At 40.2% G+C, this 22,287-nt stretch overlaps 1 protein-coding gene across 9 annotated transcripts in view; it reads right to left on the reverse strand.

Annotated features, from left to right (window-relative positions):
* KLF12 (KLF transcription factor 12) overlaps positions 1 to 22,287 on the reverse strand; it is a 521,468-nt gene that overhangs the window by 418,876 nt on the left and 80,305 nt on the right. The window lies entirely within an intron of this gene.

Consider the following 22,287-nt stretch of genomic DNA (forward strand, 5'->3'; position numbering starts at 1 on the left):
ATGATGGATAGTAACTAAACTTATAACAATCATTTCATAATGTATGCAAAGTCAAACCATTATGCTCTACACAAACTTACACAGCAGTGTATAATTATATCTCAATAAAATTAGAAAAAGAAGATATGCAGGCAAAATTAATAAGACTTACTATGTTACAGAATTTTTACCCTTTCCCTGTTAAGTAAAATATATTTTATCTAAAAAATTATCAAAGACATTAAACAGATGACTGAAGGGACCAAGTTATGAGACTGAAAGTATTTTTTTTTTAATGTCCTTTCTCTCCAAAACTATGTCGTATAAATTCAATGCAAGCCCAGTAAGAATCCAGGAAGGGTTATCTTTGTCTTTTGGAAACTTATAAGCTGACCAAAAATATATTCATAAGTATAAAGGACCAATAAAAACCAAATTACACTTGTGGGGTAGGGGGAACCCATGAATGTCAAAAATCAACTATAGTGTTAAACAGATATTCTGGTTGAAATAATCCAACTATAGGTATCACATATTGAAATAGATAAAGGGTAAATCAGACCTATAGGTTCCTTAGTTCACACTTTCCCTAATAAACAGCCATCAGAATATCATGTTTGCAAACTTAATCTGCCACAGGATATGGGAACAACTCATCACCACTTCACTTCTGTTTTTATGAGTCTACCATGTATCAGGCACACTGCCAAGTGCTAAAATTCAATAGTCATCTAAAGCAGACAGGATTTGTGCCATCATGGAGAGCACTGCCAAGGAAGAAAGGTATGCTCGACGCCACCTGTGCATAAAATACAGGACTACACACTCAGACCACCCACCACTCCTGAGATCTGATGCTCCAAGTGGCTGCCCTGAACAACTGCAGTCCCGGACTGGGACACTGGAAGGCAGAGAACTCGGGAGCCACCATCAAGCCAAAAACTGTTTCAGAAATGGAGTTCAGTCCTACACACTCAGTGCCAATTTAAGTATGCCTACAACTTCTCTCCTTTATTTTCAAACCACTTGAGACTGAACAAGAGGCTCTTAGAATACCTCATCCAGACACACTGAATGTGCTACATAACAAAGATGTTGTTATGAAGAGGTATTTTCTCCACAGTTCCGTTATGGAGCTGTCCCCACTCCTTAAACACACACCCTTTAAACAACAGTCAGTCATTTGATTCAGGCTTTCCACAGCTGAGGTGGTCAAAAAATGTTTCTAGTGAATACAGAAATAATCCTTGCTCAGCAAAGCAGGCTAGTGAAAGTGAAAATTTCAAGCGTTAGTCGCCCCGTCAGTGTCTGACTCTTTGAGACTCCAGAGACTGTAGCCCGGCCAGGCTCCTCTACCCATGGAATTCTCCAGGCAAGAATACTGGAGTGGGTTGCCATTCCCTTCTCCAGGGGATCTTCCTGACCCAGGGATTGAACCCAAGGATCTCCAGCATTGCAGGCAGACTGTATACCGTCTGAGAGAACCATTTCTTCTGATCTCCATTCATCCTCCCAAGTCTCCTTGATCTTAAAAGCTTGACATCAACCTTAACCCTCCTCCTCCGCCCATATCTTTCCCATTCTATCAGTCATCAAGCCCTATGCATCCTGAGAAAAGGGATCTTAAATTGATTCCTTTCTTTTCCATTCTCACTGCCACAACAATTTCCACAGTGCCGGCAACGAATAAAATTCATACAACCCCAACAACTGCTACTGCTGCTAAATCACTTCAGTCGTGTCTGACTCTGTGTGACCCCACAGACGTCAGCCCACCAGGCTCCGCCGTCCCTGGGATTCTCCAGGCAAGAACACTGGAGTGGGTTGCCATTTCCTTCTCCAATGCACGCAAGTGAAAAGTGAACGTGAAGTCGCTCAGTCGTGTCTGACTCTTAGCTACCCCCATGGACTGTAGCCCACCAGGCTCCTCCGTCCATGAGATTTTCCAGGCAAGAGTACTGGAGTGGGTTGCCATTGCCTTCTCTTTACAACCCCAAACCGCATCTCAAAAATTATTCCCCACCAGGTACACATCTGAACCAACAACCATATTCAACCACTTACGCACACCTTTCCTCCCAAGCACCTCTGGTTCCTTCTATCTCAAATATCTCTATTAGAAATCCCATGTTCATAACTTCTCTTGAAAGCCACTTCCTCAAACAAATTATGTCCTAATTCTCTACCACCTCTGAACTCCCACCATATCTTCTACCATTCAGTGTGGTTAGTCACCTGAGTATTTAATATGGATGTATTTTACTTAAGGATAAGGCTTTGTCCCACCCAGGTCAAGAATGTATCCTTGTGAATGCTGTGTACAGGAGATGACTGATAAATATTTATCAAATGGAACTGACCTGGAATATTCACGTTAAAATGCTGACTTATTCTCAAATGAAAGCACTGGGTAAATGGGGCTAACATTTGGAGGAGTAGGGAGACAGGAACTGTAGTACTTTGAATGATAGCACAAACCGTGATTTCCTAAAACTCTTCAAAATCACCAATACCCGCAGCTCAACTTCATGAAAAAGAAATCCAACATCAAATATACGGCAATAATGAACTTTCCTGCTGATCCAGCGGTTAAGACTTTGTGCTTCCAATGTAGGGGCTGCGGGTTTAAACCCTGGTTAGGGAACTAAGATCCCACATGCCACGGGTCATGGTCAAAGAGTAAAAATAAACATATGGCAATAAAGTTCCCCCAGATCTGACTTATACACACACTCTCCTTCCCTCTCTCCCTTCTCACTCTGAACCCATCCTCTCCCCAACACCCTTTCTCACTCTCTCCAAAGGAAGGGATAGATCTCAGGGCAGGATAGTATAGTTTTTACAGCAGTCTCTATAGTCAGAATGATCCAATCTTGCCTTGCTATTGTGTGAATACAATCAAAGTATATAAATTATTGGCACTATAATTTCATTACCTGCAAAACAAATATTATGACACAGAACTTCCTTCACAGAAAATATGTATATCCTAAAAAGGGTTATGTAAGTGTTTGCTACTATTTTCTGTTAATGTATTTGATTTATTAATAACTTACTTAAATATTTAGAATGAGGTTATCTACTGGCTAATTCTTAATAGATAAGATCTCAAATGCAATTTACAATGTGAGGACCCAATGCTGAAAATGCATCTGACCTGAGAGCATGTCTCCTGACCAGGCAATAGTCCATGCTTTTACTGTAACAATGATATCAAGAGGTCAAAGGTCCTAAAGATTCCTGGAAAGAAGCTAACCCAGCAAAGAAACTCTGTTTTGACTCAGCTATGGTGAACATGTGGGAGTTAGGACTACAGGAATCCTAGTTACAGCCTCAGTTTGAATTGATTGAAAAAGGCTTAATGGATTGCTGAGTCTTAACATCAATTAAGTAAGACCTGATAAGTATGTCCGAAAGGGTAATAAAATAATTCAGAAAGCCCTCATAAATATGAAACATTAAATATTTGCAATGTGTCATTCAATCAAACAGATAAGATCTATGCTTCAGAGAACAGACGCTCATAAAGCATTTAAATGAACATGAGAAAAGCATTAACTGAGGCACAAATTAAAACTGAGACAGCACAACGATCTCTACGGGCAGGGACTTTACCACATATCCCAGGAGACAGAGCAAAGTACGGAGAAATAAGAGTGAAATAGGAATCAGAGATTCAAGAAAACAGCAAAGGCTCATCAGTTTAAAAAAAAAGAAGAAAAAGAAAGGTATTAAGACCCCATGCATGATAAGCAGTCTGACTAATTGACTGACTGACTAAAAACGCTCTCCACAAGGTTAAACTGAAGATTCCCTCTGTGAAATATTATTTTTTCATTGAGTCTAAACTTGAAAGTTTGGATGAAGTACAGGTCTAGCACTGCTCAAGCTTTTCCAATTAGTCTGCTAACAGCCAGAAGAAAAATAAAATTAAGACCCTCATCCCTTGACAAATTAAGCCATTTCAACCATCAAAAAATAATGTGCTCCAATGCTTCAAAAGAATAGAATCTACTTAGGGATGGCTAAATATAGGTGTGGAGAAGGAGGACAAGGATAAGATAATTCATAGTAGCCTAATGGAGAGCCATTCTGTCCACGTTAATACAGCAGCAGTGAAAATGAAACAACTGACTTCCATTTCTTGACACAGAGCAGACCTCATCGGAAATTAACCTCTGTATGTGTACAAGTGTGTGTACACTCTCTGCTTCCATAATGGCTGCAGTGTTTTTTGATGTTTTCCTGAAATACAGTAAATCCAGATTATAGAAGTAGCTTGACCCTTGACCAGGAAAACCAGGAAAAGCTACCGATCTCCCATTTCTAAAGAACTTCGTTGCTGTTCAGTCACTAAGTTGTGTCTGACTCTTTTGCAACTCCATGGACTGTAGCCTACCAGGCTCCTCTCTGCCCATGGGATTTCCAGGCAAGAAAACCAGAATGGATTGCGATTTCCTCCTCCAGAGGATCTTACGGATCCAGGGATCGAACCCACCTCTCCAGTACTGGCAGGCTCAGTTCTTTACCACTGAGCCCACCACGGAAGCCCATTCTAAGAGCACTGAGTAATTAATGCAAAGGGACAAAAGTAGGATATGCTATACCATCAGACAGGGTTTAAAATTTTCTCTAAGGAAGAGTTTCTTGAAGGAAAGTTTGCATTTGTCTATTCAAGATAATATTTATGTTTTCAATAAAGACTAAAGTGTGAAAATCAAGCTGTAGATCTAGTTATAATACATTAGGCAAGTGCTCAGAGCAACTGCTGTTTAAGTGGAGAGAAGAAGAGTGAGGAGCATTATATCTATTAAATAGTCCTAAAGGGCTTCATGCTTACCAATAATCTCGTAAAGAATTTTGCATCTATTCTTATTGTCAGAAACAATATACAATAGTCTTTAGCAGATCATATTTCATTGTATGCCTTTTTGGCAAACTGCAAAAAAAAAGAAAAAATGATGTGATCGATCAATGAATAACTCGGCCAGTCAGAACATTAATAAAAATTCTCTTATACTTTGCCCTTAGATAAATGACTCATGAGAAAGGCCAGGAAAATAAACCACCTCACAAAAAATATCAGAGAGAAAAACCTTCCCAAAATGCAGAGGAATGGAAGAGATATTACCCAGACACAGGCCTCTTAGTCCACAATCTGACCACAACTATTTCTACCCTCTTCCATTACCACCATTTTTATTTGGGATCTCCAATTCTACACCTATAAATGAGATAATAAAAACACCCCAGCAGCAATAAGCACACCATGTACCCAGTTCTTGGTTTCTAATACCATTCTCTAATAAAAGAAACCAGGTCTTATAAAGAAACAGCTGACTGTAGGACAGAGGCAGGAGAGACACAAGATACATGTAACATCTTGTAGAGAAAGAAAGTAGAGAAGAGAAGGGAAGAGGAGGGGAAGGGGAAGACAAAGGGAAAGGGAAGGAAAGACAAGAGAAAAACAAAAAACACACAAAAGCACAATTAAGGGAGTCTGTCAAAGGATACAAGGACCAAAGAAAAGAGTTTCCAGTGCCAACCTAGTAAAATTCGAGTAACAAAATGAAGCAGTATTAGATTATAACTCAAAGTATAAAATAAACAGCCATAAGTCTAGGAAACAGCAACCCACTCCAGTGTTCTTGCCTGGAAAATCCCATGAACAGAGAAGAGCCTAGAGGGCTACAGTCCACGGGGCCACAAAGCAACTTGACTTACTGACTAAACAACAAACAACGGCAAAGTCTATACTAATACAAAGGTTTAGATAAAAAGAGACAGATAGACAGATAACAAGGTACAACGGACAAATCTCATGAGCTGAAGAAGTCCAAATAATTTTTGTATACACTTTACCCTCAAGGAGAAACCATTACACCCCACTCTTCGAATATGAGACACACAGTTACTTCCTTCCAAAGGGTAGTAACAGTAAGGAAAGAAAGAAACAGGATAACATTACAGTGGAGAAGCTTGACCAACCCTATCTCAGCCAGGTAACCCAGGTCAGCATCAACAGTGATAAATCATTCTGACCTCATATACTGTTGATCTGACGTCATGACAATGGCACTTTAGCTCTGTGACCCTCCTCTCAAAATCCTTTAAGCCCAGACTAATCATGAGAAGGACATCGGACACACACCAGTTGAGATTCACCCTACAAAACATTAGTCTGGTATTCCATAAACTGTCAATCAAGGTCCTCAAATACAGGAAACATACCATAGCCACGAGAGGCCAAACAGGTACGACCCCAAAATGTAGTGTGGGTGCTGGATGAAATCCTGGAACAGGAAAAGGACAGTGGGTAAAAACTGAAAAGATGGGGAGCAGGTATGAACTTATTATAATGATGTATCTGTATTGGTTCAATAATTGCAATAAACATACCACAGGAGCAAAGTTTTTGTAACAAGGGAAAATGGGTGTGGGGTATAAGAAAACGCTCTATGCTCTTGTCACATTTTCTCCTATAAATCTAAAGTTTTAAAATACATATATATATAAAGTTTATCTTTAAAAGTGCCTGACTCACCTCTATGCAAGGCTTTCTTAGTTCATGGAAGTGGAGTTACTGTTCAATGGATATAAAGTTACAGTAATACAAGAAGAGCAAGTTCTAGAGATCTGCTCCACAACACAGTAAATATAACTAACAACATTATGTCATGCACTTAAAAATTTGTTAAGACGGTATGTCTCATTTTAAGTGTTCTTGAGCGACTGAATTGAACCATTAAAAAAAAAAAAAAAAGCAAGGAGACACTACAAACTATTGGGAAGCGATGGATATGTTTACTACCTTGATTATGGTGATGATATAATGGGTGTACACAGATGTTCAAACTCAAATGACATACGTTAAATATGTGCAGTTTTTTGTGTATCATACCTCAATAAAGCTGTAAAGAACGTTGATAGAAGTACTTAGTTTGTTCATAGGCTACAATACCTGTATTCTTGAAATGTATTTTAAAAATTATACTTTTCCATTTGTTTTCCAAAAGAAACAATGTCTTTCATTTCATTCTGAGGGACTCTTTTGAGATTTGCTTTTCCACCCCATTATAAGAAACTGGAGTCAACTGTCACACTGGGTGGGGCTTTTCAGGAAGCTCATGGGAGAAAAAGAAGTTACTGGCAAATATTAAAAATTGCGAATGAGTTCTATTAGGTTGTTTCTTGACTATAGAGACAGTCTGCTAAGATATACTGTAAGCACTCTAGTAAGGAAAGCTTAATTATCACTAAGAAATGATCTCTATTAAAATTATAGTGTTTTTTTTTTAAACACAGATATTTTCATCTAATCATCTTACTATCTACTATTCTATACAAGCAAAGAATACTTTGTACATTTTTGCTGCACTATTAATTTTATTTTTATCTCAACTGTCACTGATTTGCCTCATGAATAAAATGAATAAAATCATTCATTTTAACATTCATTACATTGTTTGGAAAGAACTACTGAAAAACACAGACAAAGCAAGAAAGTAACATATATATATTTTAAAATCACAGCAACATGATGGCTACTTATATATAATGCAACCAAACATATATTTATTTTCCCAGCATCTTCTCGGAACCAGCCCCTCCTTCATTCCAGAGAAATTCCATGTAGTCCCTGTGTCTGGGAATGGATGTCCTTCTGCCTGGAGCCCAGGAATGGGCATGTGACCCTGGCCTAGCTGAGCATCCTTCCCCTGGTCCCCTTTGACTGGTTTAGGGAACAGGCAATAGGGACAACTGGTAAATTATCAGAAAAAATGCTTGCTCTTTCTCTGCGAATATAAATGTCTTCACGACAGAGGCAACCAGAAGTCATACTGTTGCCACATCTGAACAGTCTGAGAATAAAGCAAGCAAAAGTAACAAACCTGAAAAGCAAATAGAGAAGGAGTGTACTAATGACATAATTTAAACTGCTTCATGGAGCAGGACTTAAGACCGCTTCACCTCTTGGATGAACCCATTCCCATAAGCCAATAAGCCTTAAACCTGTTTTTGATTAAGCAAGTATGCATTGCTGTATCAGTTAATATTGGGTTTAGCTGCAAGTGTCAGCAAACAAGCAGATTTACAAGGACGGTGGCTTAGATGCACGCAACGGCAGCCTGCATCTCTAGCATTCAGAATGCAGAGCTGGTGCGGAAGTTCTCCTCCCCAAGTCTTACAGCTCAGCCATTCCAAGAATCTGACCCCCTCTCATGGGTTTAAGATGACAGCTAGGCCTCCTGCCATTGCATCGGCGTGCTACACACAGAAAGAAAGAAGGAAGCTATGAGGTGACTTCACAGGTGGGTTCCTAGCAGCCACTTACATCTCACTGGCTAGAACTTCCTCAGTCACCTCTAGAAGCTGGAAAATGTCAGTCATCTTTATTCTGGGCAGCCATACACTCCAGTAAAAATTCTGTTGTCACAGAAGGAGGAAAGAACAGATATTTTGGGACAATCAGCCTCTGCCAGTCTGGGTTTCTACAATTTCCAACCAAGACAACTTATACAAATCATATGCTACATAATAGGTGTTCTTTCAATGACTGTAATTTAAAACAAAGAGAGAAACTTTTAAGGTATTAAATCACTGTGGTACTTACGCTGTGTGAATCTCACACAACAATACACACCCTCAGAATCCAGTAGTATTAACATCTAACTTCACATTTTGGAAAATTAAAATTTTGAGAGCAGAGCTTTATCACATGGCCCAAGTTTGTTAACATAACGACAGAAACTCAATAAGAAACTAAAACTACAATATATAAGGAAATTCTACAAAGAAAAAGACAGGAAACTCAATAGAAAATCTGTTAAAACATATGGATAAATGATTGACAGAAAGGGAAACGCAAAGAGCCAACAAGAATATGACTTTTGCATTAAGAAAGGGCAGATTGATCATACACACTGACTTTTACTCTCTCTCCAATTCAAATAAAATAAGAGGTAATAGATTTTTCTTCTGGCACATGATGTAAGATGAGTCAATAATAGCAAATACATATATATAGATATGGAAAGGCAAAAAGCAGATGGAAGGAAGGTAAATGATTTAGCAGGCCCTAGAAAGCTGAATGAAGCTCAGCCAATTGGGAGGAAAACTGAGAAGCAACTGACTTAACCAACAAAACCGTCCAGAATCTCAGAGGCTGTCAGTTCCATGTGACTCTAGAAATGGGGGTAAAGTTAAGCTATAACAGGGAGACTGGTTGACAATGCCTCTGAGAATTAGTTAGATCTTCCAATATTTCACTGAGTATACATGAATACGCCCTCTCCAATCCTAGAAGAGGAATGCTTCGATCTCTGGATACAGGAAAGCATGGGGCCTCTACTTGGGAGTCCTGGGACTCTGTGAAGGTGGGGGAATCATACAGAGAACAGAGCTGGGGGCAAGCAGAGTGCTGAGATGTCCAGTTTTCTTCCCATTTACGTTTCACATGGCTGCCAGGCCTATACCGGTAGGCAGGAGTCTGGAAGATCTGTCTATGAGAAGCTAACTGGTCCTAGAATCAAGCCTACAGATACCTCCTGCCACCAGGGGCTCAACAAACCATAGTCCAGCCAGGTGACTCTGCTGAGAAGCCCGCATTCTAACGCAGAGCTTATAGGAAGCTGTTTGCTGCTCCCATCGGAGATTATAGAGATTGTAAATGCATTCAAAAACAAACAGAGGACATCATGAACAAAGGATTACTGTAAGAACAACAAGTGCTTTTAGAAATTAAAAATGTGACAATAGAACAAAATGATATAAATAAAAGGATGGGAAGACGATGATGACATGACCTTTCAGAAAGTAGAAGCAAAGACAAAACTGGAGCAAAATAATAATTGGAATTGAAGAAAATGGCATTGAAGTCCAGGATTGCAACCTGGGAATCTGGGCGTTAAAGAGGAAACAGAAAGGGGTGATGGGGACAGCATGAACCCAGCACACCCCTCCCATGCTCCCCAAACTCCCTGAACAGCTGATGAGAAATTTTGAAGGAGCCAGCTTGGGAAGAAACAGTATTCCTGGATCCTCTGACATATCCCTATCTGGTTGCTTGCTATCTGAACTCAGTAAATGAATCAATTTGGATAACAAGAGATTTGTGTATTTGAAAAAAAAAAAAAAGAATTTCCATAAAATAAGGATTTAAAAGTGGACAAAATGCTGAACCAGCTGCAAATGATAGAACCTGCAAAATTTGATGAAAACTGATCACACACATATTTGATGAAAAATGGTATATCCTTGAGAAATTCAGGACTCCTGCAACAGGAAGAGCCTTCTATAAGTTTCCAGAGAGAAAGAAAAGGCAAGAGCAGAGGGGAAAGGAAAGGTCATCAACGGAAGTACTGAGAATCATAATGGCATCCAAATGGAAGCTGGAGTGGAGGAATACCTTCAAAATCCCAGAGCAAAATAACATGCCACCCTGAATGCTACAGACCCAATTACGCCATCAATCAAATACAAAAGTAAAGATGTGCTAGATGTCAAGTATGTACCTCTCCTACAAGGCTCTTCTCAGGAAGGAGGAGACGCAAAGAAAAGGAGGCAAACAAAGGAGGAGGAACCAGGAGATAAGGAGACAGATGGCTCAAGAGAGAGGAAAAAGACTGACAAGTATGGGGCCCCAGGGCCACTGCTGTGTACGAGGCAGGGCAGTGCCAAGACCCCAAGAAGAAGGCCTTGACACAACATGAAGGCAAAGAGGAGAGAATCAGACAACTCAGGACTGGAGAAGGGATACGAATTTTCAAAAATCTCAGCAAACAAAAAACCTGACAATGCAACCTACAAGAAAGGAAGAGTACATGTTGACCTTGGAGTAGTGTCTCCATAGCTGTAATTATGTGAACACTTAATAAGGACTGAACCGGAGCTGACACAGCTACAGTGGAGAGACAGCAAAGCTGTGGGTTTGGTACACAGATGGGGTGGGAAAGGGTTCAATCCTGTTCACACCCCGGAAATCCACAGATAAGGGCAAACACTAAAGGAAACAAAAAGACAAGCTAAGCAATGTGTACGAGTTAGAGATACAAAGGTTTTTTTTTTTTTTTTTTTTAATTAGAGTACAGTAGATTTACAGTGTTAAGTTTCGGTTGTACAGCAAAGTGATTCAGATATGCATATACATGTATCTACTCTTTTTTAGACTCTTGTCTCATCTAGGTCACCACAGAATATTGAGTAGAGTTCCCTGCACTGTAACAGGAGGTCCTTGTTGGTTATCTTCTATATACTTAATAGTAGCATGTATATGGTCATCCCAAGCTCTTGATTTTTCCCCCCAACACACTTCCCCTTTAGTAACTATCAGTTTGTTAGACAGTTAAGCATATTTCCTCAGAGGATGGAAAAACAAGATGAAGAAAACAAGAAAAGACTTGCCGCTGTTTTTTAACCAGCTGTGGTGGTCAATCTGTTTAAACTATGTGCAAACCAAGTTCTGATCAAAGCAAAAGAACAAAGTAAGGATTTCTGACAGAATTAGGAGGGCACACCATGTGGAGTGATGCACAGTGGAGAGACGTAATACGTGTCTAGGGCCAGAAGGATGTGTAGAAGCCAAGTCTAAAAATACACTGTGGACCAACCATATCGCAGTGGTGGAGCTGGATGGGGGCAAGCAGTTCGCACCAGAGGAGCTGACTTCATATAGAGAAGATGCAAAGCCTTTAAGAGATCGGGGCAGAGGATCCAGGTGAAAGTTTAGGAGGATAAATCTGACAGCACTGAACAAGGATCTCTGGGGAATGAGGGAGAGACTCCAGTTAGAATATTTCACCAGTCCAAGTAAGAGGGTCTGAATATCAGAAGCAGAAGATAATAAGAAGAGCTGGCAAGAATACAGAAAAGAACTATACAAAAAAAAAAAAAAGATGACCCAGATAACCACGATGCTGTGAACACTTACCTACAGCCAGACATCCTGGAATGTGAAGTCAAGTGGGCCTTAGGAAACATCGCTATGAACAAAGCAGAGGTGATGGGATTCAAACTGAGCTATTTCAAATCCTAAAAGATGATGCTGTGAAAGTGCTGCACTCAAGATGCCAGCAAATTTGGAAAACTCAGCAGTGGCCACAGGACTGGAAAAGGTCAGTTTTCATTCCAATCCCAAAGAAAGGCAATGCCAAAGAATATTCAAACTATCGTACAACTGCACTCATCTCACACGCTAGCAAAATAATGCTCAAAATTCTCCAAGCCAGGCTTCAATAGTACACGAACTGTGAATTTCCAGATGTTCAAGCTGGATTTAGAAAAGGTAGAGGAACCAGAGATCAAATTGCCAACATCCGCTGAATCATCAAAAAAGCAAGATTCCAGAAAAATATCCACTTCTGCTTTATTAACCACAATAAAGCCTTTGACTATGTGGATCACAACAAACTGTGGAAAATTCTGAAAGAGATAGGAATACCAGACCACCTGACCTGCCTCCTGAGAAATCTGTATGCAGGTCAAGAAGCAACAGTTAGAACTGGACATGAAACAACAGACTGGTTCCAAATAGGAAAAGGAGTACATCAAGGCTGTATATTGTCACCCTGCTTATTTAACATATACAGAGCATATTATATTATATACATATTTAACATATACATATTTAACATATACAGAGTATATCATGCGAAATGCCAGACTAGACGAAGCACAAATTGGAATCCAGATTGCCAGGAGAAATGTCAATAATCTCAGATATGCAGATGACACCACCCTTATGGCAGACAGCGAGTAGGACTAAAGAGCCTCTTGATGAAACTGAAAGAGAAAAGTGAAAAGACTGGCTTTAAACTCAACATTCAGAAAACTAAGATCATGTCGTCTGGTCCCATCACTTCATGGCAAATAGATGGGGAAACAATGGAAACAGTGACAGACTCTATTTTCTTGGGCTCCAAAATCACTGCAGATGGTGACTGCAGCCATGAAATTAAAAGATGCTTGCTCCTTGGAAGAAAAGCTATGACCAACCTAAACAGCACACTATAAAGGAGAGACATTACTTTGCCAACAAAGGTCCATCTAGTCAAAGCTATGGCTTTTCCAGTAGTCATGTGTGGATGAGAGAGTTGGACTATAAGGAAAGCGGAGCACTGAAGAATTGATGCTTTTGAACTGTGGTGTTGGAAAAGACTCTTGAAAGTTCCTTGGACTGCAAGGAGATCCAACCAGTCAATCCTAAAGTAAATCAGTCCTGAATATTCATTGAAAGGACTGACGCTGAAGCTGAAATTCCAATTATTTGGCCACTTGATGTGAAGAACTGACTCATTAGAAACGACTCGGATGCTGGGAAAGACTGAAAGCAAGAGAAGAAGGGGATGACAGAGGATGAGATGGTTGGATGGCATCACCAACTTGTTGGATATGAGTTTGTGCAAGCTTCGGAAGTTGGTGATGGACAGGGAAGCCTGCCGTGCTGCAGTCCATGGGGTCGCAAAGAATTGGACACAACTGAGCAGCTGAACTGAACTGAATATCCATAAAGGTAAAAGATAATATAATAAGGCAGGATAGGAGAGAGGGTAATACTCACTAAAAATCAAGGGGATACATATCAAAGTAATCTATTCCTTTTTATCTATCAGAATGGTGTAAAATTAGAAAGGAGAACAGCGTTAAGTCTTTGCAGCCATTTGGGAAAAAGGAAAATTTTACACACAGCTGGTGGATATTTAAACTAGTAGAGTCAGTACAGAAAAAATAAAAATATGGTGGTAATTAGTGAAATTAAGTGTGTTTAAGCCCTATCTGATCATTCATCATAAAGACACCTGTTTCGAAATGTTTAAGACAACACTGTACTGATGGGAGCTGAAGGCACTGAGGCTGACATGAGGGAATGAAAAAGTAAAATAGTAAGAGAATGTTACGAAATACTATGCCAAAGTGATAATTGACAGCAAATTGGATCTTAAAATTGGAACTTAAACATACAGTGTTGGGTGAGCACTGTAAGAAAGAAAAATGAGTTTTATAGCACAGAACCATTTATGAACATTACAACACACACATTGCACACACATACACAAACACCACTGACTACTCTGCCAGGACCCCTGCACACATACTCCACATGAGGATGCATGCTTGGCTGGTGGTGAGGAGCAGGGCACGGCCAAGGGAAGAGGAGTGCAAGAGCACACCAAAAGAGCAAGGAAGTAAAGTGAGTGGAGCAGAAGAGGAGCCTTCCTCTCCACAAAGGAAGGTAAAGCATGATGGACTCAACCATCTATAACGGAGGATCCAAAACACCGTCACCATTCGCCCCTAAACCCCGCCCTCAAAGACAGAAAGACAAAGACCAGAACTGAGATGAAGTAGAAGGCAATATTGGCTTCCCAGGTGGCACCAGTGGCAAAGAACCTGCCTGCCAATTCAAGAGATGTAAGAGACGCAGGCAGGCTCGGTCCCTGGGACGAGAAGATCTCCCGGAGGAGAGCACTGCAACACACTTCAGTTTTGTTGCCCGGAGAATCCCGCGGACAGAGGAGCCTGGCAGGCTACAGTCCATAGGGTTGCAAAGAGTTGGACACAACCGAAAAAATATAAGATGTGCCAAATTAAAAAAAAAAAAAAAAGGATTTGGAATCAGAAAACATATACTCCAAGTCTGGCTCTCAAACCTTTCTAGGCATTATCATCTAAAACAAACTATGTATTTTCTACATTATATATCTTCTCTGCCTCATTTTCCTTATGCATAAAAAAAGGAAGATACTGCAACTTCTTACAATAACTGTGAGAATTAAACTAGAAAATTTCCCATCAATGTCAGGTTGCCTTTAAGCCCAGAAGCTGGAAGACAGTCTAAATTTAAAGTGGCCCTCATGCGGCATCACAAACGTGGTACCAGTGTGTCAGCCTCTCACACCACGCCACAGGCATGCAGGCTCGTGGTGCTCACCTGCTGCCCAGCAGACAATCCTGAGAATTAGTTTTGAATCAAATAAAAAAGGTTTCTTCTGATTTTTTTGGTACATTTTCTACTAGTTCCACTCTTGAGAAGGCTAATTCTACTGAAAAGAAGCTTTCTGACACTCCATGGAAAGGAAATCACAATTGGTCCATTTATCAACACTGAGAATCAGGTTAATATCCCAGGAAGCAGGCTACCTTACCCACCCAATGTCACACCCCATTGTCTTGGCCTGAATCACAGCATATACAATTCAAATAGGAGAATTCTTTCCCTGAAGCAAGTTTCTATTTCAGTTCCCTAAATTTTAAAGGTAATGTCCCTTGAACATGATCAGGCCACTCGCAGCCATGAGTCAAGAATCAAGAAGAATCAAACATAATCCCCTACTAGATAATGACATCCCTCCTTTTCTGTTCTATTCTCCCATTATCACAGCTGAGGGGGAAAGCTGGAGGGTACTGGCTTTCTCTCCCTTGCATATAACCTGCTCATCTCTGTCTCCAAAAATTCCAAGGTACTCCACTCCTCAGCTGCTAGGCCTCTCCTCTTCATCTCTGCCAATCAACACCTGGCTTTCCCTCCAAAACCTCTGGAGGGAGGTTCCCCTCCAGAGCCTGTGCTCTCCATCCACCACAGCCACACCAGCATTCACTTAAACTTATGCATAGTAACTTATACCGAATGAGGAAAGAGCCGTATTATCAGGAAACTCTATATCGAGATTTTCTTAGCTTGTGCTTATAATAAGCATCTTCAGATGTTGTTTTGCTGTTGTTCAGTTGCTGAGTCATGTCCGACTCTTTGCCACTCATGGACTGCAGCATACCAGGCTTCCCTGTCCTTCACTATCTCCCAGAGTTTGCTCAAATTCATGTCCATTGAGTATGTGATGCCATCTAACCATCTCATCCTCTGCCGCCCTCTTCTCCCTTTGCCTTCAATCTTTCACAGCATCAGGGTATTTTTCAATGAGTCGACTCTTCAGATACTTGTTATCATAAACTGAACCATCTAAAATAATTAAAGATGGACTACATATCAAAGTAGGTTAATATAGAATCTAACTGAATTTTATTAAATGTAACACTTATAGAAAAAAAATTTTTATTTGCCATTTGTGGTGAAAAACTGTACTCCAAACATAATTTACACTGAATACATATTCCATATACTAGAACTCTCAACTTTCCATAAAACTGTAAAAATCATGATGGCAAGAAATACCACCTACCACTATCAACAGTACCACTACCACTACCAATGAGTGACAGTAATATAATAATAAACAATAAGGACTATTATGTGTCAGGGATCATACTAAATCTTTTCTATGTATTAATTCATTTAACATCCAGCAACCCCAGGAGGCAGGCTTAACATCCCTATTTCACAGAAAAGGAGTCAGCGTAGAGAGAAGATAAAGACTGGCCAAAGTCACATGCTCAACAAGCCAAAAGGCAGGATGCAAAGACAAGCAGTGAGAGGCTAGAGCTGTTTACCATCAACACTCTGCCCCCACTGGCTTCCTAAAGCCAGACATGCTTCATGAACAGTGGCACTTCCCTATCTGGGTACCAGGCTTCACACACAGTAGATGTTAAGTCTAAAACGAATGCCTGAAATTTTAAATTATTGCATTGACCTCTCTGGATGAGAAAATGTGCTAAAAATACTGCTGAAAAGTATATGATTAGACGGATGAGAAGGAAAAGGAGGTGGAGGAAAATCAGAAAACCTTTTGGCATGTCTGAAGGAAGAGAAAGAATGAAGGGTAAAAGGGACTAGAGACTCATTCATTGAAAAACTGGAGACAAACTCATTTTGTGGGACAAGTGACTATAGAATATTGTTATGGGCATTTAAAGCCTTGTTTATTAGTTATAAGAAAAGTAATTTAAGTTACAATTTTTGGTACAAAATTCCAACCCCAGTAAATTTTTCTGCGTACCATCAGTAAGATAGGATTGTTGTTGTTGTTTAGTCGTGTCCAACTCTTCATGACCCCATGGACTGTAGCCCCTCCAGGCTCCTCTGTCCCCAGCCAAGAATACTGGAGTGGGTGGCCATGCCCTCCCCTCCAGAGGATCTTCCAGACCCAGGAATGGAACCTGCGTCTCCTGCGCTGGCAGGCAGATTCTTGACACCACTGAGCCGCCAGGGAAGCCCATAAGCTAGGATTAAGGTATGTTAAATTTGAAACTGCTCCTGCCTCCAACAGGTGTTTCAGACAGCTCACAGCATCAAAATTCTTAGACTCAAAGGGGTTAAAAACAAAACAGAGAAAGTCCAGCTCTAACTTCAAAGACTAACAACCACCCAGCTAGGCAAAACAGCAAGGATGATTCACAAAGGAAAGTCAAAGCAACTAACTCAGAGTGATCATTTAAACCTCTAGACGCTGTAGCCAGAAATAATTTATGCACGATACAGGACATTAAAAAAAAAAAATTTCAGGGCCCTGTTGTTAGGAACTGGCGTTTCCTCATCAGCAACTTCAGTACCACAGAGAAGCAGCTCACTGAGGTCCGCATCAGCTCCCTTGCAGGGGCCACATCCAAAACCTGACAGGGACAGAAGGGGCAAGCAAGGAAGGGTGGGGAAGTGGAAATGTGGTTTTAAGAGGACAGAACTCAAGCAAACTTTGGGATTGGCAGGCTCAGATGACTCATTTTACAAATGAGAAAACACCTCATGACTTACCCAGGAGCACACTAATGAGAGACAGCTTCAAGGTCACAGCCCAGGGCAGCTGTACTGCCACCTCCCTGTTCATGCGATTTTCTGGTGTTCTGAACATAGTACATACTTTACGGACTACATTAGACTCTCCAGAAAATGAAAAACCCCGAGTTAATTTCCATTCTTGACAGAACTGCTCATTCTTCATTTCCCAAAGAGAAAAAACAAGGAGTACACGAGGACCTACTCTACTGTACAGCCCAGGACACTCGACTCCATACTCTGAAATACCCTATATGGGAAAAGAATCTGAAAAAGAATGGATCTGTGCATATGTATACCTGAGTTACTCTGCTGTACCACCGAAACTAACACAACACTATAAACCAACTATCTGCCAAAATTATACAAAAATTGTATAAAATTAAAAAAAAAAAAAAGCAAAAGGAATACCCCTATGATCTTACCAAGAAGACTGACTCACAAACTTAAACATCTTCAAAGCACAGCTATCCTAATTAAAAATTAATGAGCAAAGATTTGATGTTAAGGAAGATAAAAATCCCATTGTTACACTGTACTTCATATTTACGCATGACATCTATTCCAAAGCATCATGACATTGCTATGAACAAAGTGCGGAATAATTATAATAATTAACATCTTATGGGCAGGGAAAGAGAAGTTAAATTTTTTGTTCAAGGGCATCTACCAGGATGGGCAAGAGTGACTGAAACTCTTCATGTCCCAGGAAACCTTGACATCACTGACATTATTATATATTTTAAAAACATGACAAAAATCATATCAAGAGAAACAATCAAAGGAAAGTTAATTGGAAGTTTTGGGAAGTCAAAATCTGCCCTTTACATTCTCCCCAAAATGCCTTGTAGTCTTAATATCAAGTAAGTTGGAAATTTAAGACTTCTGCTTCTCAAATCCGTTCTAGTCACTTAAAAAGGCAAAACTCTGGCTACAAAGCAATTTATTAAAAGAAGAAAAAATACATGGTGCTTGTGTTAATGGACCACAATAACAAATCAATGCAAGGCATTTACTTTCCCATCAAAGTATCTGAGGATACTTGTAAATTGTTTTTTTTCCCTGGTTCTTTACAAGATGTCACAGAAAGCAACAAGGTTTACCCCAGTAGGTTTGGTTTCTGTATCAATGTGCACAGATGATGCTTATCTCTGGAGTTTGCAAACAACTTGCAGGCACAATCAAGATTCTTTAACCTACTCCCCAGGGCAGTATAATAGGCCTTTCAGCCTTTGGGCTGGTCTTAACTTCTTTGCAGGCAGAGTGCACTGTGGCTCAGCACATGAAACAACCAAGACACATTCAAAGAGAGATTTACATTTAACAGAGCAGGGTATGGGTAAGCAAGGCTTCCCTGGTGGCTCAGAGGATAAAGCGTCTGCCTGCAAAGCAGGAGACGCGGGTTCGATCCATGGGTTGGGAAGATCCCCTGGAGAAGAAAATGGCAACCCACTCCAGTATTCTTGCCTGGAGAATCACATGGACAGAGGAGCCTGGCGGGCTACAGTCCACAGGGTCGCAAAGAGTCGGACACAACTGAGCCGACTTCACACACACACACAAGCAATGAACAGAACAAACAGCAGCACTAATCTACCCCAAACACAGTTGTTCCCAGCAACAGCCAGCCAGGAAGCGAGGGCTATAATGCACCAAGCCCAGGACCAGGATAAAGCGTGGCACAGGAGACTCAGGAATGGGCCCAACGAGCAACAGTGGGTTGTACAGATGGGCAAGGAAAGCAGAGGACACAGTGACTGGAAGCATCAAGTGTTAAGTGAGGCCATCCACTTTAAAAGCGATTCTCAACCCAGTTTAGGGAAGATGGACACGCTTGGGACCACGGATACAGATAAACACACCACCTGCCTGCAGAGTGAAAAGGAAGAGGAAAAGGTCAAGCAGTCCCCACCCAGAGAAGATGCTTATAACAGGATGTAAGAGGTGTGGGAAGTACAGGTGAAGAAGGAAAAGAAGGGTATAGAAGGAAACAAGGAGAACAGCATGGAGCCCCTGCTAGAACTTGAAGTGAAAACCATGAACCATATTGAGGGCACACACCAAGGCATCAGTTATGCAACATACATGTAACCCAAATTTCACTGACTGTCACTTCTTTCTGAAGCATCTGTTAGATTTTTTTTTCCCCCTGTATGTTTGCTGGTAGTTTTTAAGGCCTGTTTTTATTGCTCACTTGTCATTCTACTTACAGTAAAGATTAATAACACCGCATATGGTGTGTGATGAATAAGAAATCCAACTTATATGGCACTAGGTGTAAAATTATGCAGTATATCCCTTTGAGTATGTATGAATCCTATTTAACACGAAGAGTTTCCTACGCAGAGTAAAGAAGTGAAACTTATTCATGTTATTTGTCATGCTCTGGTCTGCAAATAGGCTCAGAAAAGTAATCTGTGAAAATGAAAATTGTGTTACCCGACTCTACTGTCAAACTGAAAAATGTTATTTCAAAGTTACAGTAAACTTCAACTCATCCAAAATCTACTCAACCAAAAAGCCAAGATTACCATAATTTGTTTTGCTTTAATTCTACATGTAAAAGAAGAGTGGAAAAATATTGAAAAGCCATGTCTGCCTTGTTTGGGAGGGAAAGGGAGTGAAATTCAACTTGGTGGGAAAAAAATCTGCTTACTCCTTCCATTGTGAGACCTCTTCAAGAAAGGGGAAAGTGAAAGACTTGGAGTTAGAAAACGTTCATGACTCTTCAGATAAGGAAAAGGAGGTTCAGGACTCCAGCGTCAGAGAAAGTTGTAGTGCTCTGCATAACTTGAGAGCTCAGAAGTTTGGTATTTTTTTAAGTTACCGGGAGCCATTAAGGGATGAGAGAAGGAGGGTTAAGGTCAACTATGGGCTGCCAGGCACAGCTGTTGGAACCTGACAAGGGAATTTTTTTAAATATGATCTAGTATTCCATTTTAAGCTCTTATTTGCTTCTGGACGTCTTTCAGTTTCCCTTATCTTCCACAAAGCTAACTCTAGAGGGGCTTCTAATAAAAAGGAAGGGCAAAGGGTTGAGAGTGTAACTGGGGAGGTACCAAGTACAGTGGGACAATCAGTTCGAGATGGAGAGAGAGAGCAGGCCAGCAGGCCCACTGTCCCCAGCCTCTGCCCAGCCCCTGCCCAGCCCCAGGGCTCAGGAAGGGGCTCTGACCTCTGCCCATTTTTTCTGAAAAGGGTCCAGCTAAACTCACTGGGCTCTCAAAGAATAGGTTACAGGTTTTGTCCTCTGAGAAGACAGATTTAAAGCAACTGAAATAGTAGCTACTATACGATGTCTTTTAAAACCAGAGCATTCTGTTAATACAAGCCAAATTATCTATCAGTGACAAAGAAGATTTTCAAGATACAGATCCATGAGTCATCTCCATCTCTTAACAAACTACTTTTCCTGTCAGCTTGTCATGGACATGCAAGGGAGACGAGCTAAATAGCTGGCCACAAAGTATAACTTAATTCAACAGCTTTATTAAGAAAAAAATGTATTCTCTCCTTTCAAAGTGGGTATGAAATTCAAAACTCATTAGATACAACAACTCTTAAAATTTTGTTATACCTATGACGATTGAGGAAAAATAAGGGAAAAATAAAATGAGAAAGACTAAAATAACAAACACAGGGAGAATAAGATAAAACGTGAAAAGGAAGGAAGTCGAGAAGTACAGTGAGGAAAAGAACCGGATGAAGAGAGATGGAGACACAGGAAGAAAATCAAAAAGTGACACAAAGTTAATGCAACCACTTTTTAACAAGTTTCTCAAAGCTTCAGCCTTCTCATCCATGAAATAGGTACAAAGAAAAACTCATAACTTCATCATTTAAATAATATTAATAAATGCAAAAATCACATATAAAAATGCAGACCATATATAGTCAAGAGTAAGAAGTGGAAGCAATAAAGAGGAGACCTTAATATATAAACTGACCTTGAATGAAAACTGCCATTGTGAACTTGGGGGTGTTCCTATAATCTACTCTGAAATGTTCACTGACCTCTCTTTACAGGTGTTAACTTCTTGAACTTTATTCCTGATGGAGTATTCATTTCAGCTCAGCAGAAAGAAAATTATTTTTCCAATGTACAGGGGTGAGTGTAAATGTAAACCTTGGTCCCTTATGGGGCCTAGTACTCAGATGGAAATGAAGATGAATCTTTTAAACGAGGGCCTTGAGGTATTGTAGAACAAAATAACATTATAAGTCATTATAAGTCATCATTTGAATAGGCCACGTTTACTTTGCTCTTTCTACATAGCAGACACCACACTAAGGCATTTCAGATCTGTTCTTTCAAAATGTCATAACAATCCTTTTAGGTAGGTTCTTTTATTAAGTTCATTTTACAAATGAGAAAACTGAGGACCCAAATATAAGTCACTTTCCTGGGGTCCCAGCAACAAGGGGGAAGTCAGATTTCAAGCCTGACTTTTAAAAACCTATACCAAATTTCATGATCTGTAAGTTTCTTTAAGTATCAGAGAAAGAATAAATTAAAGCCGGGAAAGCTTTACTACAAGCATATTACAGTTTTTTCTTAGTTTTCCCCCAAACAGCAAGTCTAATAGTGAACATAAAGTAACTCTCAATTCGATTCATTCATCCAATTTCCACTAACACTTCTT

The sequence above is a fragment of the Ovis aries genome, chromosome 10, assembly GCF_016772045.2.
Source record: "Ovis aries strain OAR_USU_Benz2616 breed Rambouillet chromosome 10, ARS-UI_Ramb_v3.0, whole genome shotgun sequence".
Lineage (NCBI taxonomy): Eukaryota > Metazoa > Chordata > Mammalia > Artiodactyla > Bovidae > Ovis > Ovis aries.